Source organism: Corythoichthys intestinalis, chromosome 8 (genome assembly GCF_030265065.1).
Source record: "Corythoichthys intestinalis isolate RoL2023-P3 chromosome 8, ASM3026506v1, whole genome shotgun sequence".
Lineage (NCBI taxonomy): Eukaryota > Metazoa > Chordata > Actinopteri > Syngnathiformes > Syngnathidae > Corythoichthys > Corythoichthys intestinalis.
The window spans coordinates 30,814,620-30,828,036 of NC_080402.1; the positions used below are offsets into that span (position 1 = coordinate 30,814,620).

Here is a 13,417-nt window from a genome sequence, read left to right on the forward strand (position 1 = left end):
TGGATTCAGGTCTGGACTTTGACTTGGCCATTCTAACACCTGGATACGTTTATTTTTGAACCATTCCGTTGTAGATTTGGCTTTATGTTTTGGATCATTGTCCTGTTGGAAGATAAATCTCCGTCCCAGTCTCAGGTCTTGTGCAGATACCAACAGGTTTTCTTCCAGAATGTTCCTGTATTTGGCTGCATCCATCTTCCCGTCAATTTTAACCATCTTCCCTGTTCCTGCTGAAGAAAAGCAGGCCCAAACCATGATGCTGCTACCACCATGTTTGACAGTGGGGACGGTGTGTTCAGGGTGATGAGCTGTGTTGCTTTTGCGCCAAACATATCGTTTTGCATTGTGGCCAAAAAGTTCCATTTTGGTTTCATCTGACCAGAGCACCTTCTTCCACATGTTTGGTGTGTCTCCCAGGTGGCTTGTGGCAAACTTTAAACGAGACTTTTTATGGATATCTTTGAGAAATGGCTTTCTTCTTGCCACTCTTCCATAAAGGCCAGATTTGTGCAGTGTACGACTGATTGTTGTCCTATGGACAGACTCTCTCACCTCAGCTGTAGATCTCTGCAGTTCATCCAGAGTGATCATGGGCCTCTTGGCTGCATCTCTGATCAGTTTTCTCCTTGTTTGAGAAGAAAGTTTGGAAGGACGGCTGGGTCTTGGTAGATTTGCAGTGGTCTGATGCTCCTTCCATTTCAATATGATGGCTTGCACAGTGCTCCTTGAGATGTTTAAAGCTCGTTTTGCATCCAAATCCGGCTTTAAACTTCTCCACAACAGTATCTCAGACCTGCCTGGTGTGTTCCTTGGTTTTCATAATGCTCTCTGCACTTTAAACAGAACCCTGAGACTATCACAGAGCAGGTGCATTTATACGGAGACTTGATTACACACAGGTGGAATCTATTTATCATCATCGGTCATTTAGGACAACATTGGATCATTCAGAGATCCTCACTGAACTTCTGGAGTGAGTTTGCTGCACTGAAAGTAAGGGGGCCGAATAATATTGCACGCCCCACTTTTCAGTTTTTCATTTGTTAAAAAAGTTGAAATTATCCAATCATTGTTGTTGATTCTTGACAAAAAAATTAAATTTCATATCTTTATGTTTGAAGCCTGAAATGTGGCGAAAGGTTGCAAGATTCAAGGGGGCCGAATACTTTTGCAAGGCACTGTATGTACATGTGTGATCTTATACTACCATGACTATAACTAGATGAAAATTACCTTATAGTATTACATTGAAACAACATAATCCGTGTGAGCCCTTCTGCATTCGGAAGCTCTAATATTATTTCTAATTTCACGTAATTTTGGTCACTCAAGTGGCTGGCGTATCAATCTCTACCCCATGTTAACACAGGCTGCACAGATTGTAAGAATTTTATCCACAAATAATCACCGAAGTGATAAGAACAAACATGCAATCTTTTAGGGGGACCATTTAGAGTTAAAACTGCAAGCCAAATCCTTAATCTGCTGCTGGTTTCGATTTTAGGCGTATGGTTAAGTAGATCCACACTGGTGGTTTAAAGCTGGACGCTGTTCAGAACATTCCACTTCCAAGCATATATAAAGGCACTTCCAGGAGTTCATACGACCACGCACAGCACAGAAAATCCTGGAGTCTCATCTACGTCAAGCTGAATCCATCTTTGGAGACACCGTGGGTTCCTCTGGTTTGATTTGGCAGTTTAAAATTTTGTCTATTTGAACTGCAAATCATGGTGTTCTGTCTAAACCGGAAGTCCGGAGCAGAAAATGTCAAAGATGGCACCCCCCAATATTCGCTCAGGAAACTTTTCTTAAACAAGTTATTTTTTTCAAAATTGTGCAACCACGAACAGGAATGAGTAGTTCATTGTGACTTAAGGGGGAGTTTTGACTTTAGGACTAGTCTCCTCGAGTTAGCAGCAAAACTTAATACAAGAACTGAACTGATTGTGAGATTAAACATATATACAGTATAAAAACTGCCCTTCAAAGGTGAAGCGGGCCACAGACAGTAGGTAGGATTCAACAAGACAGTTAGGTTTATAAATATAAGAGATTGTGAGGTGACGAATGGAGTGCAGGAATATAGTTTTCAAATCAGCGTGAACAAACAGGCAAACTGATTAGTGGAAATCCTATAATTATTAACCTACTGCAGCATTAGCATTTAAGATAGGTTGCGACTGATCCCTGTAACTGGTTTATTCAAAGCAAGCGACTTTACTTATATAGTGCCTTTTACAGACAGGCGTCACAGAACGTGGCATCGAAGCATTTTTCCATTCCTGAGGAACTCTATTTATAGAGGCCTGTTTTGTTTAGGTGGAGCGAGATTAGACCGGATCCGACTTAAATCTCCATTAATCATCGCCTTTCTGTTCATGTAATCACCACTGACGCAGATAAGAGCTGGCTGTGAAGCTGGAAAAGACAAAGATGCAGAGGGTGGCCAAGAAAAAAAGGGGGGGGGATCACAGACTTGTTAAAAAATAATAAGCTGCTAGTGCTACACAGCCAGGAGCAGAGGCCTTGGCGAGATGGGAATCGCTGATTAAATTAAAAGCTCATTAATCAGCCCTTGACCACAACTACTCCTGTGTCATATCTCTTGTTCAGCTGACTAGTTGCTATTCTTTGCAAAATGAGGAGGAATTGTGAATTAGAGACAAAGTGATTAAAGTGACATTTTAAGATCATCCTGGAATAAAAATAGCAATTTGTTTTTTTGTTGTTGCCATCTTTACTATAAGATTAGGGGATACCATGGTGTAACAGCATGCCAAAATGAGCGCAAAACAAAGCTTTGTTGACATGCGATTCGTTGGTGTTGTTTGGCTGAGTTTGTGAAACAGTAATGTGTGAATGAGAGCACACGACACTTGCCATGTTTACATGGAGCCAAATATTCCAATTACAATCGGAATATTTGTTCAAACCGAATAAATGTGTTCCATATAAACACCTCATTCGGAATGAACAGGCCCAAACCGAATGGAATTTCATTCCGATTCACAGGGGTGGAATATTCCTTTTCCCAAACCGATTAGAAGCAAAATTATATCATGTAAACAGGGAAGCGGAATGGTGTCTGGTTGCGTTCTTTCTGCACATGCTCCGTACTGACGTGGTGACGTCACTTTGTGACGTAAGTAACGTCACTTGCAACATGGCTTCCAAGCACAGCGCACCTAATTGGAGTCCGGCAGAAAGATTGTATTTAATTCAAACTTTAAAAGAATTGAATATAATTGCTCGCTTAGACGGGCGTAAAACGAGGAACAGTGAACTATTTAAAAAAGTTCACGTGAGGTTACACGAAGCCGGAATAGACCAGAGCGTTGACCAGATTAGAAACCGGTGGAAAACCGGCTACTACAAGGCAAAACAGCAAAACAGCAGAAGTGGATACGACCCCACAAACACAACAAGTGGGTTAAAGTTAAAACAGCAGCACTCCGACGATCGATCTCCATGTTTTGCAACGTGAAGCTTTGTTTTGATTAATCTGCGCATGTCAGACGGCAGTTGTCAAACGTCCTTTCGGAATAAAGGCAGTCACATGTAAACGCTGGATCGGAATAGATGAAGTGACATGTAAACAGCTGATCTGAAATTTCCATTCGGAATGATTTGAATCGGTATGAATAAAAGTCAGCATGTAAACGTGGCTAGTGACGAAGATGATGAAATGCTTCAGAGAGCCTAGTGGATGCCTCATAATGGTAGTGATTATGCTGAGGTCATTAAACCTGTGCATTACATCATGGCTGCCAGATCGAGGGGAATCTACCCACCCGTGGCCTGCCTTAATGGAAGTAAATGTGTTTTACTGAACTGATCAATTAGTCCATCAGATGATCATTCAATAAATCAATCGGTTGATTTGAAAATTACCCATCCACCACAATGACATACTAGTCATGTTTTTGTACTTCAGTTAATTCCATTATAACACAGTGGTTTTTAACCCTGCTAAAGGTAGCAAACCCCACAAGTTTCACAGATGCATTCATCGCACCCTTCGTAATTTCATAAAACCATTTTTTTTTTTTTTTTTTTTACGAATTCAAAACCTAAAAAGCAAACATCTAAGGCTACGTTCTTACTGCCGGTCTTGGTGCTCGATTCCGATTATGTCGATTGAGTCCGTTCAAGTATTAGGTATGCGCACTTATTCGCCGTCCGACACGCGTTGAGCAAACAGACCCGCATGCGCAGAGGCATCAAAACAACACACGTCACGACACATGCAGACTGTCATCAGTCATTCCAGGGTGATCATATTTTGATTTCCAGGGAGTGTTGCCTGGTTTGTTAAGGAAAATTTTAAGTTTGATATCCTACATGACATGTCAACTAGGATTGAAGATCTCATGGAATGTATTACAATTGAGCTCCTTATCTCCAAAAGTAAAAGCATAATTATCATCTGTGTTTACAGAGCTCCGGATTCAAATGTCCAGCTTTTCACTGAGTGTATGGAAAAATTACTGTTTGAAACTAATAATACGCATGTCTTTTTTTGTGGGGACACCAATCTAGATTTATTAAACCCCATGAAGAATTCGCAGATACACGATTTTGTCGCCACCTTGTACTCCCTAGGCCTGTACCCTCTAATTACACAACCAACTAGAATTACGTCACACAGTGCGACACTCATTGACAATATCTTCACCATTCTGCTGAATGAGACACAAAGTTGTGTGCTAATTAGTGATATCTCTGACCATCTACCAATCTTCGCAAACTACACTCTACACAACTACTGCGTAAATCCATCCAAGAAAATCTACAGGAGACTTAGAACTGACCAAAACATTGAAGACATGAAAAAAGATCTCTCAACTCAAGACTGGGATGGTGTTTTTAATGCAATTGATGTAAATGCAGCTTATGGCTGTTTTATGAATACACTTCAACGGATATATGACAAACACTGCCCGGTCAAATTAATGCCCGGTCAAATTAATCCACATGAAACAAAAAATGCAAAACAAACCTTGGATGTCCAAGTCTCTTATCAATGCCTGCAAAAAAACCTCACTATACAAGTCCTTTATCTCCCAAAAGACAAAACTTGCAAAGGACAGATACAAAAAATATAGATACAAACTAAATTCCATCCTGAGAGCTTGCAAAAAACATTATAGTAAATTACTGGAAGACAGCAGAAACTACACGTGCAGACTGTGGATAATTTAAATGGGATGATAAAAAATAAGGAGTCGGAGAAATCATACCCGGACTTCTTTTATGCTGACACCACTAAATTAAGGAACAAGGAAGAGATTGCAAATAAATTTAATGAGTTCTTTGTGACGGTCTGCCCGAAATTAGCTGAAAACATCCCCCTGGAAGCAGGCTACCGGCTCCCTGAGCCAACGGTGAAATCCATGTTCTTGTAACCAGTACAGATCGTTGAGGTTAAGAATTTAATTGCACAATGTGTTGACAAAGACTCGACTGACTCAAATGAAATTGATATGAAACTCCTTTAAAAAATTCTAAATGAAATCCTCCACCCCATAACCCATATCTTCAATAAATCTATCGAGACAGGAGTCTTCACTGATGAAAGGAAAATTGCGAAAGTTGTCCCAATTTTCAAAGGAGGAAACTCACATGTGTTCAGTAACTACAGACCCATTTCGATTCTGCCTCAATTATCCAAAATCCTCGAAAAACTCTAACAATAGACTGGACAAATTCATAACAAAGCACCATTTGCTACATGATAGCCAGTATGGGTTTAGGAAAAAAACACTCCACCACGCAGGCATTAACCCTTAGATGCACAAGTTACTGGACCCTACACTCTTCCATAAGTGGGTCAAAAATTACCCATATTAGAACCAATGTGTTTTTATGCCATTTTGGTTAAGAATAATCACTTGTATATTAATTAGTATGATATTTAGGGCCACACAAGAACGATTTCATGCTTGAAATGTCTTTATGATTCAATTAACATTTTTTTGAAAAAAAAAAACAAACAAAAAAAAAACAGCAATAGACTTTATCCTTCCTTGTATTTTATCATCAGTGATGAAGAGCTCCCATGCATCTTTTTGGTAAGAGAGCGGTGCTAAGCCCTTGTGGAGGCACTGACTGATTTCTGAGGATATTGTGGCTCTGTGTTCTGCCCTGGGTGGGAGGTAATTCTCTCTAGTAAGAACCCTACCAACTCATTCTGTTGGTCATGATTTGGACACTTTCTTCTTTAGAGGACACATAAGTGGAATCTTATGAGTCACATTGATCCTGTTCAGTTGGATTTCCAGGTGGACAATTGCCACTGCCACCTGGACAATAGTCTGGGTCCTCATGAGAAATTTCGGACACTTGAGTTCAACCCCGTCACTGCCTCTCCATCATCCAACATCTGTAGGACCATTTCAGCTTTAAATCTAGCACAAATCCGATTTTTTTCGTGTTTTTCCGACTCGACTGAACAGGAAAAGTCACATAAAAGTGGACCATTTTCAAATTCGATCCAGGTCACTTTCGTATGCGGTTAAAATCCCATCCGGGCCACATTTTTCCAGAATGTGGCTGCGGTCCGAACTGTCAAGTCCCCCAAATTGGAACTCATGCAGCAATTAAAGAGAGAGAGAGAGAGACAGGGTGCTACGGTAGTGGTGCAGCTGTGCATTAGCGCCTAGCTTGAACAGGGCTTTTGACAACACTCACAAAAAATAAAATGGGTTCAGAATACTTCTGACAATGCTCGGTTTTCTCTCTGCTCCAATGCTCCTGCGGGCCAGTTTGCTCAGCACATCCCGGACTGCAAATTAGAGCGCATGTGTGAAACTTGAACAGGCTCAATGGACAAAGGCAGTCTGAACGGGTACGCCGACAAAAAATCAGAATTGTGCATTAGGACCTGCGGTATGAACCTAGCCATAGTTAGCTAGCTAGTTATGAAGTAGGTTAATTTGTTGATAAATAATAATAAAGAGTCATGAAAGACACACACACAAAATACTATATGGACATAATACTTACAGTACACGTATCAGCTCTTGCTGTGTAAAATAATCTTAAGGGATGTCACTTTTTACATACCTAGTCTGTGTGGTCCACGGTAAAATTATTCCTGACAGCCAAAGTTGATAAGAATGAAAGATTCTCATTGGATTCCATAGAAAATGCACGTGGGTCATTTTTGACCCATTTGTGGAAGCTTAGGGTAGTAATTCAAAATTTTTTTCAAATGTATAAAAAGGTCATCAAAAATTTGAATGGCATAATATCAAGAACATGTTTTTTGAGGAATACCTGAAATATGAATTGATAACAATTTTTCGTTCTGAAGATATTTCAAGAAAACAACCTCAGTTATGCATCTAAGGGTTAACAGAGTCAGTAGAAATGATCACGGATGCTATTGACCAAAAACAATACTTCATGGGAATTTTCCTGGATCTGAAAAAAATAATTTGACACAGTCAACCACAGTATCTTACTGGACAAACTAGAAAGATTTGGAATTTGAGGTGTTGTGCTGAACTGGGTACATAGTTACTTACAAAATCGATCGCAATATGTAACATTTGATGTTTAAGTTTGTCCAAAGAGCACAAGTGCCCTCTGGTGGAGAAGGTTAGTTAGTTCCTAGTTTGAATAGTTCCTTCATAGTTACTATTATGAAATTAAAAGGATCATATCGCCAGTTTTCCGTGGTCAGTCGGTGCCAAATAAAAACTGGGTGAGAGGTTTAAATGGCGTTTTCGATTCATGTTGAGGGCAGCGCTCTATGTAAAATTCTTCATTTTTTACAGTGCTTTAAAGACGCCACGTGATGGAACAGGCTGGCATGATCATAGAATGGCAAACTTGATTGGTTTAATGGAGTCATGTGATTATTGTTGCGACGTCTCATTGGTGAAATTAGTCAAGCTACTCATGGTATCGCTAGCAAAAAATAAATAAATAAATCTAATAACTGTAAATAATGTAACAACTCTTGTATAGCCCAAAGTAGCAGAGTAGTGTTTTTTTCATCGCAAATCTACTCAAGTAAAAGGAAAAAGTATGGCTTAGTTAAACATCTCTTAGAAGTACATTTTTCTCAAAAAGTTACTCGAGTTAATGTAACAGAGTAACACGTTACTACCCACCTCCGATTAGATCATACAAGCAGGGGCGGAGCTTAGGGGGGTGCTGGGAGTGCAGCCTCCAGGGGGACTGGTTTGCGAGAAGAGTCAAAACAAAGGTAAGATGATAAGAGCTATAATATAGTTTTTAAGTGCTAAAGTATGGAGACTCATGGGTCCCGTTGATACTCATCGCACCGGGGCCCTATTCACATTAGATTCACAAAGATATTATACTGTATTTATGATGTATAAAATGGACAGAGATTGCTATATCACAAAACCCTAAGTATACCAAACATTAGTTTTAATCATAAATCTCTTCACTTTCACTACATAGATGTAATCCTCCAAAAAGTGGAGCGGGTAAATTGAACAGGTGTCCTTGACAGATCTGACAGCATCCACCTCACATCTTGGCAGTCCTTTCCTTCTTTCACCCCGCTATCCCCTCTCTTATGTCGTATTGGGTGGGGGAGTAATTGGGTCCCTGGGCTAGCTGACCCCTACATATGAAAAAGGCCAATGCACAAAGCAAGGAGGGTGCGTGCCACTTACAAAATAAATGGAAGTGAAAAAAAGAAGAAGGTAGACTATAACAAAACCACAGGAGGAGGAAGGCAGTGTTGGAGGAATAAAAACAAGTGCCTACCGATGTGTGAAAGACATAATTGAAAATGTCAAAAGATGTAAGGAATGACAGCAATGAACCGAACATGGCTGTGTGGTCTGTCAATGAGATACTACCTTCATCTTGAATAGATTCACCCTCCTCTCACTGAACATTGACTGAAACTACAAATGAGATATTTTAGACAAGCATAACACTGTACTTTAACATTCCAAAGGACATTCTAGAGCGGGGGTGCCCAAACTTTTTGCAAAGGGGGCCAGATTCGGTGTGGTAAAAATGTGGGGGGCCGACCTTGGCTAACGTCCTTTACGTAGAACAATATATTCAAGCAAATTTTAGCAAGCCATTCTGTGTGTCACATTTGCTTTATTATTTTTCTTAATAATTTCAACAATCTCCCAACTAACCTTTGTGACGTTCTCTTTCGACTCTCGGGCTCTTGCGAAATACTGCTGCTGTGAAATTAAACTAGCTTCAAGTTTTTTCAATTTCTCGCAACGTATCTTCCTTGTATTCTTGTCGTAGGCCCTACATGTCAGCGTGTCTTGTTTGGTAATATCGCCTCACATTCAACTCTTTAAAAACAGCGACTGTCTCTTTGCAAATGAGGCAGACACAGTTGTAGCATATTTTAGTGAAAAAATAGTCCAATTTCCACCTATCCTTGAACCGTTGGCCGTCGCAGTCAAGTTTCTTTTTTTTTTTGTTGATTGTCGCCATTTAGAAAATTGGGAAAAAAGGGTCACACGGGGTTAATGTTGCTTAGAGTGCTGCTGCCTTTTAGTGGGTAAATGAGGAGCAGCATTTAGTGTGTAAGGTACTTCATATGCTGGTAGCAGTACTGCTGACCAATTTATTAAGCCTGTGTGTGGGCCAGACGTTACTGATTTTATGACAGAGGCTGGGGGCCGAATGAAATTTGACCACGGGCCGCATTTGGGACATGTCTGTTCTAGAGTTTGTGGATATGCAAGTGAATGAATCACAAATTGCCCTTCTCAATTACACAACACTCTTTGATAGCAGAAATTTGCAAAATATCCACGTGTACACAGTGCTGTGGGAAGTGGGGTGCTGCAGCACACCCTGGGGTTACTGAGGGGGAAAAAAAAAAAAAATGTTTTGGGAGATTTAAAAAAAAATAATAATAAATAAATAAAACATATTGAAACAATAACACATTTAACTTTGGGGATTAAATATACGTCTTTTTTTTTTTTTTTTTTAATAACAGCACCTCACACGTTGCTTGCCAACGGGTCACCTTGAATAAGGCGCTATAGAAACGAAAAGTACACTGTTGACAGAGGAGGTGTTAACATGGCACAAAAACGAATTAGCGATTTTTTTCTTTACCAAAGCAGCAACAGTTCTAAAATTTGAGGTCGAAAATTAAGACCACTGTCCTTTGTTGTCTTCAAATGGGAAAGACATGCTAGCATTGTAGCTAAATTGTTGCTGTTGAGCTGCCGCCGTGCCGAGCGCTATCAGATATCCGTGTGCAATTTATTTTAGTGTTATAAAAAGGGGGTGTTAAGCCAAGGCTTATTGGCCCTTTTAGTTTTCAAATGTTCTCGTGTGTCATTGCACCTTCTAGTTGCCTGGATTTGCATTATAATACACGGGCGCATTTATTTCCAATACAAAACTTCCAACACATACTGTAGGTGAAATAGAACGTTGTCCTTGTAGTAGCCTAGTACTAGTACGTAGACTATCCAGGATGCGTGTACTGCCATCACGCACGCCTTTTAGGGAGAAAATGCACGAGCATGACAAATTCGGAACAAAATGGCTGTTTTTGGAAGGTGAAAAACAAAGATCCTCAGCACTCCCTGCTGTACCAGATTTCCACCGCCACTGGGTGTGCATGTACTTGTACAAGAAGCACTCAAAAAATATTAACATGGGTCTCCTGTACTGTAAACAAGAGGAATTGAACCACTGCAACTTAAACATCTAAACTAAATGAAAGCCAGGAATGAGAATCTGAGACAAAGGAATCACAAATATAACAGTAGAAAGAATGAGGGATGAGAACTTGAAAACTGATCCGACTTGAACGTATCTGTCAGAACAACAACAACAATGAAGGAAAACAAGCATCTCCCGTTTTACTTCTTGGTATGCTACGTAGAGTTGTGGTTGAGCACACTCATCGAGACAGAGATCATGACAAGACCAAAAGAAGAACATAGTCTCACAAAACCAGTCTTAAAACTTTCACGGACATTCTATTTATTTGTTGTTTTTTGTTTTGTTTTTTTTTTAACCTATATAGGCCACTCATTTAACTGATTGGTTACTAATGACATCAATTGCACTGAAAGATGAGCATTTACGGCCACTGCTCAGTTTAAATGAATTTAACGTCTCTCGCCATCAATGGCATGCATTGAGTTAAATACAATGAAGAAAATCAAATACATTTCGAGTGTTACTTGGGGCTGTCCCCTGAGTATTTTTTATTTATTTAAATGTCATTAATTTAGCATTTAACATTGTATTATGAATGTATTTCTAATTAGATAAAATACATAAAAAAATAATGATTCCTTTTTTTTTTTTTTTTTTTTTTTAAATTTGAATTGCTAACATTTTTTTCTTTTGAAAAAAGTCACTTGCTCAATGAAGGGGAAAATGTCTTATGTGTGCTTACTTTTGAATAGTTGTTCACTGTAGTGACAATAGTCCCGGAAATGCTTAATAGTTACAAAATTTGTGTCCATTAATAAAAACATTTGTACAAAAGGTACACATACCTTAATGTGATCTGTGAATGTAAGGTGCTACCTCTATAACGGTTCTTTTTACTGTTACAAGCTCTCCTTGCATGGTTGCATATAATGTAATAATAAGTCTCACAACTTTCACTTCTGCTTGTGTGAAAGGGGGCACTGCCTCTTTCACATCATGAAGATTGAAATCGATGTAATACAGGTTTTGTTTTACCGAGTGCTTTTTATTTTCATCACATTAATGCATATGAAGGGCAGCAGATCAGTGCGGGTCGCAACAGAAAATAGATAATTTGGTTTTGACACCAAAACCAATTTGAAGTGTTACAAGTTCTGTTACAGATCTATTGAAAAATAAACTTTCCAAAAAAAAATTATGATTTACACCCAAAAAATATCATTAATCTGATGTATCCCAGTGGGAGCTAATGTACAGTATAATCATTAAAGCCTTTTCATCATATAAGTAAGAAGACGTGGCATATATGTGAGTATATTCTCAAGGCTACATTTTAAAAGGGGAATGCCAGATCAGCACTTGACCCGAATGTCTGCTTTACCATTTATCCTTACCTCAATTTAACTTGCCCTTTACTCTCCTCTTCCTCATGACTTATTCTTGACTCTCATCACCTCATCTGTGAAGATGAAGAGGAAAATCATCATTTGCTTTGCCCAGGAGATGAAATAAGCGGGGACTTGTAATTCAGCACATCTTCCTGCTATCTGTTTTATTTCATCTTAAAGACAGCGTAAGGTGGAAGAGTGTGTCTTTGTACTTCTACAATGTTCATACCATTTGAGCACTTTGGCTTGACTCATTGTCAAATACAGCATAATGTATGTAAAAAGCTTTCTTTATTAAAAAACCTATTATGTTGTGCTGTGTGATTTGGTTTGTAGAAGACCTTAAGACCGGAGTAATACACAGAGAAATTGGATACAGGAAATTAATTATCAGCTGAAAGGAGCGAAATGAAAAATGCATGGAAAAAGTGCACACCTCATTTAAAACAAGCTGCTCTGAAAGTGGAAAAAAGAGCATTTGTTAAAATTGCATGACACTAAGCAAACACTTTCCATCTTAAATGTGATTGTGGGGCTAATTCATTTACACAATGTAGACCGCACCCTCTATAAAAAGAGTTATTTTAAGTACGCCAGACATAGTGGTCCTGAAAACAATTTAAAACAATTTTCAATGAACATTTGCCAACTAAAACAGAAACTTAAACAGTCATTAAAAAATTACCTCTAAAAATGAAAAACTATGAAATCACTTTTTAATCTAAGAGGGTTGTCAGGGTCAAAGGAATGTACCTTAACATAAAGTGGGAGCGAACATTTATCATGGCAATTGGGCCGAATACCCCACCCCCTCCAAAATTTTCATTAAAAAAAAAAAAAAAAAAACTCACTTTGTTGGTATTATGCCGTTGCTTTTTATGTATGATTTAACACTGACCTCAACACAACGACACCCCAAAATCATGTTAATTCACAAATATGCTAAACGATTGCTGTAATTAAAATACTGTCGCCGAATACTGTACATAGCTAGCCACCCACATTACAAACCAGCTCCTCTCATAACCCCAATCCATAACAAACAGCCTTTAATTCCTTCACATCATCTTTCCCAACTTTTCCCTGTTCACAGCATCTTAACCAAACAAGCTTTTTCACATGTATAAAACCACAATATACAGTTTATCTCAAGGCAAAACCAGGTAACTTTTCAGTTTTGGTCAATTTTAGCGACACCGGTAGACAAAAGCGGTAGTGTTTTGCCTTAAGGAAGAAAGCGTTCCCCATGAGGACCAGTACACACCTGCACAGTGTCGTAAAATCATCAACTCCCTGTCACCTGCAGATGGAGTAAACAACATTTCTGTTTCCAGCAGCTGTTTGAAGGATGAATAGTAATAAGGTAATGAATCCAGGTG

General features: G+C 39.0%; 1 protein-coding gene across 2 annotated transcripts in view; it reads right to left on the reverse strand.

The window, feature by feature from the left end:
- The window catches only part of LOC130919915 (trinucleotide repeat-containing gene 6C protein-like), a 310,124-nt gene that overhangs the window by 287,532 nt on the left and 9,175 nt on the right, over window positions 1-13,417 (reverse strand). For both annotated transcript variants that reach the window (XM_057842553.1, XM_057842550.1), the window contains exon 2: window positions 12,045-12,109. The gene's annotated coding sequence lies outside the window, so the exon portion shown is untranslated. The remainder of the gene's footprint in view (window positions 1-12,044; window positions 12,110-13,417) is intronic.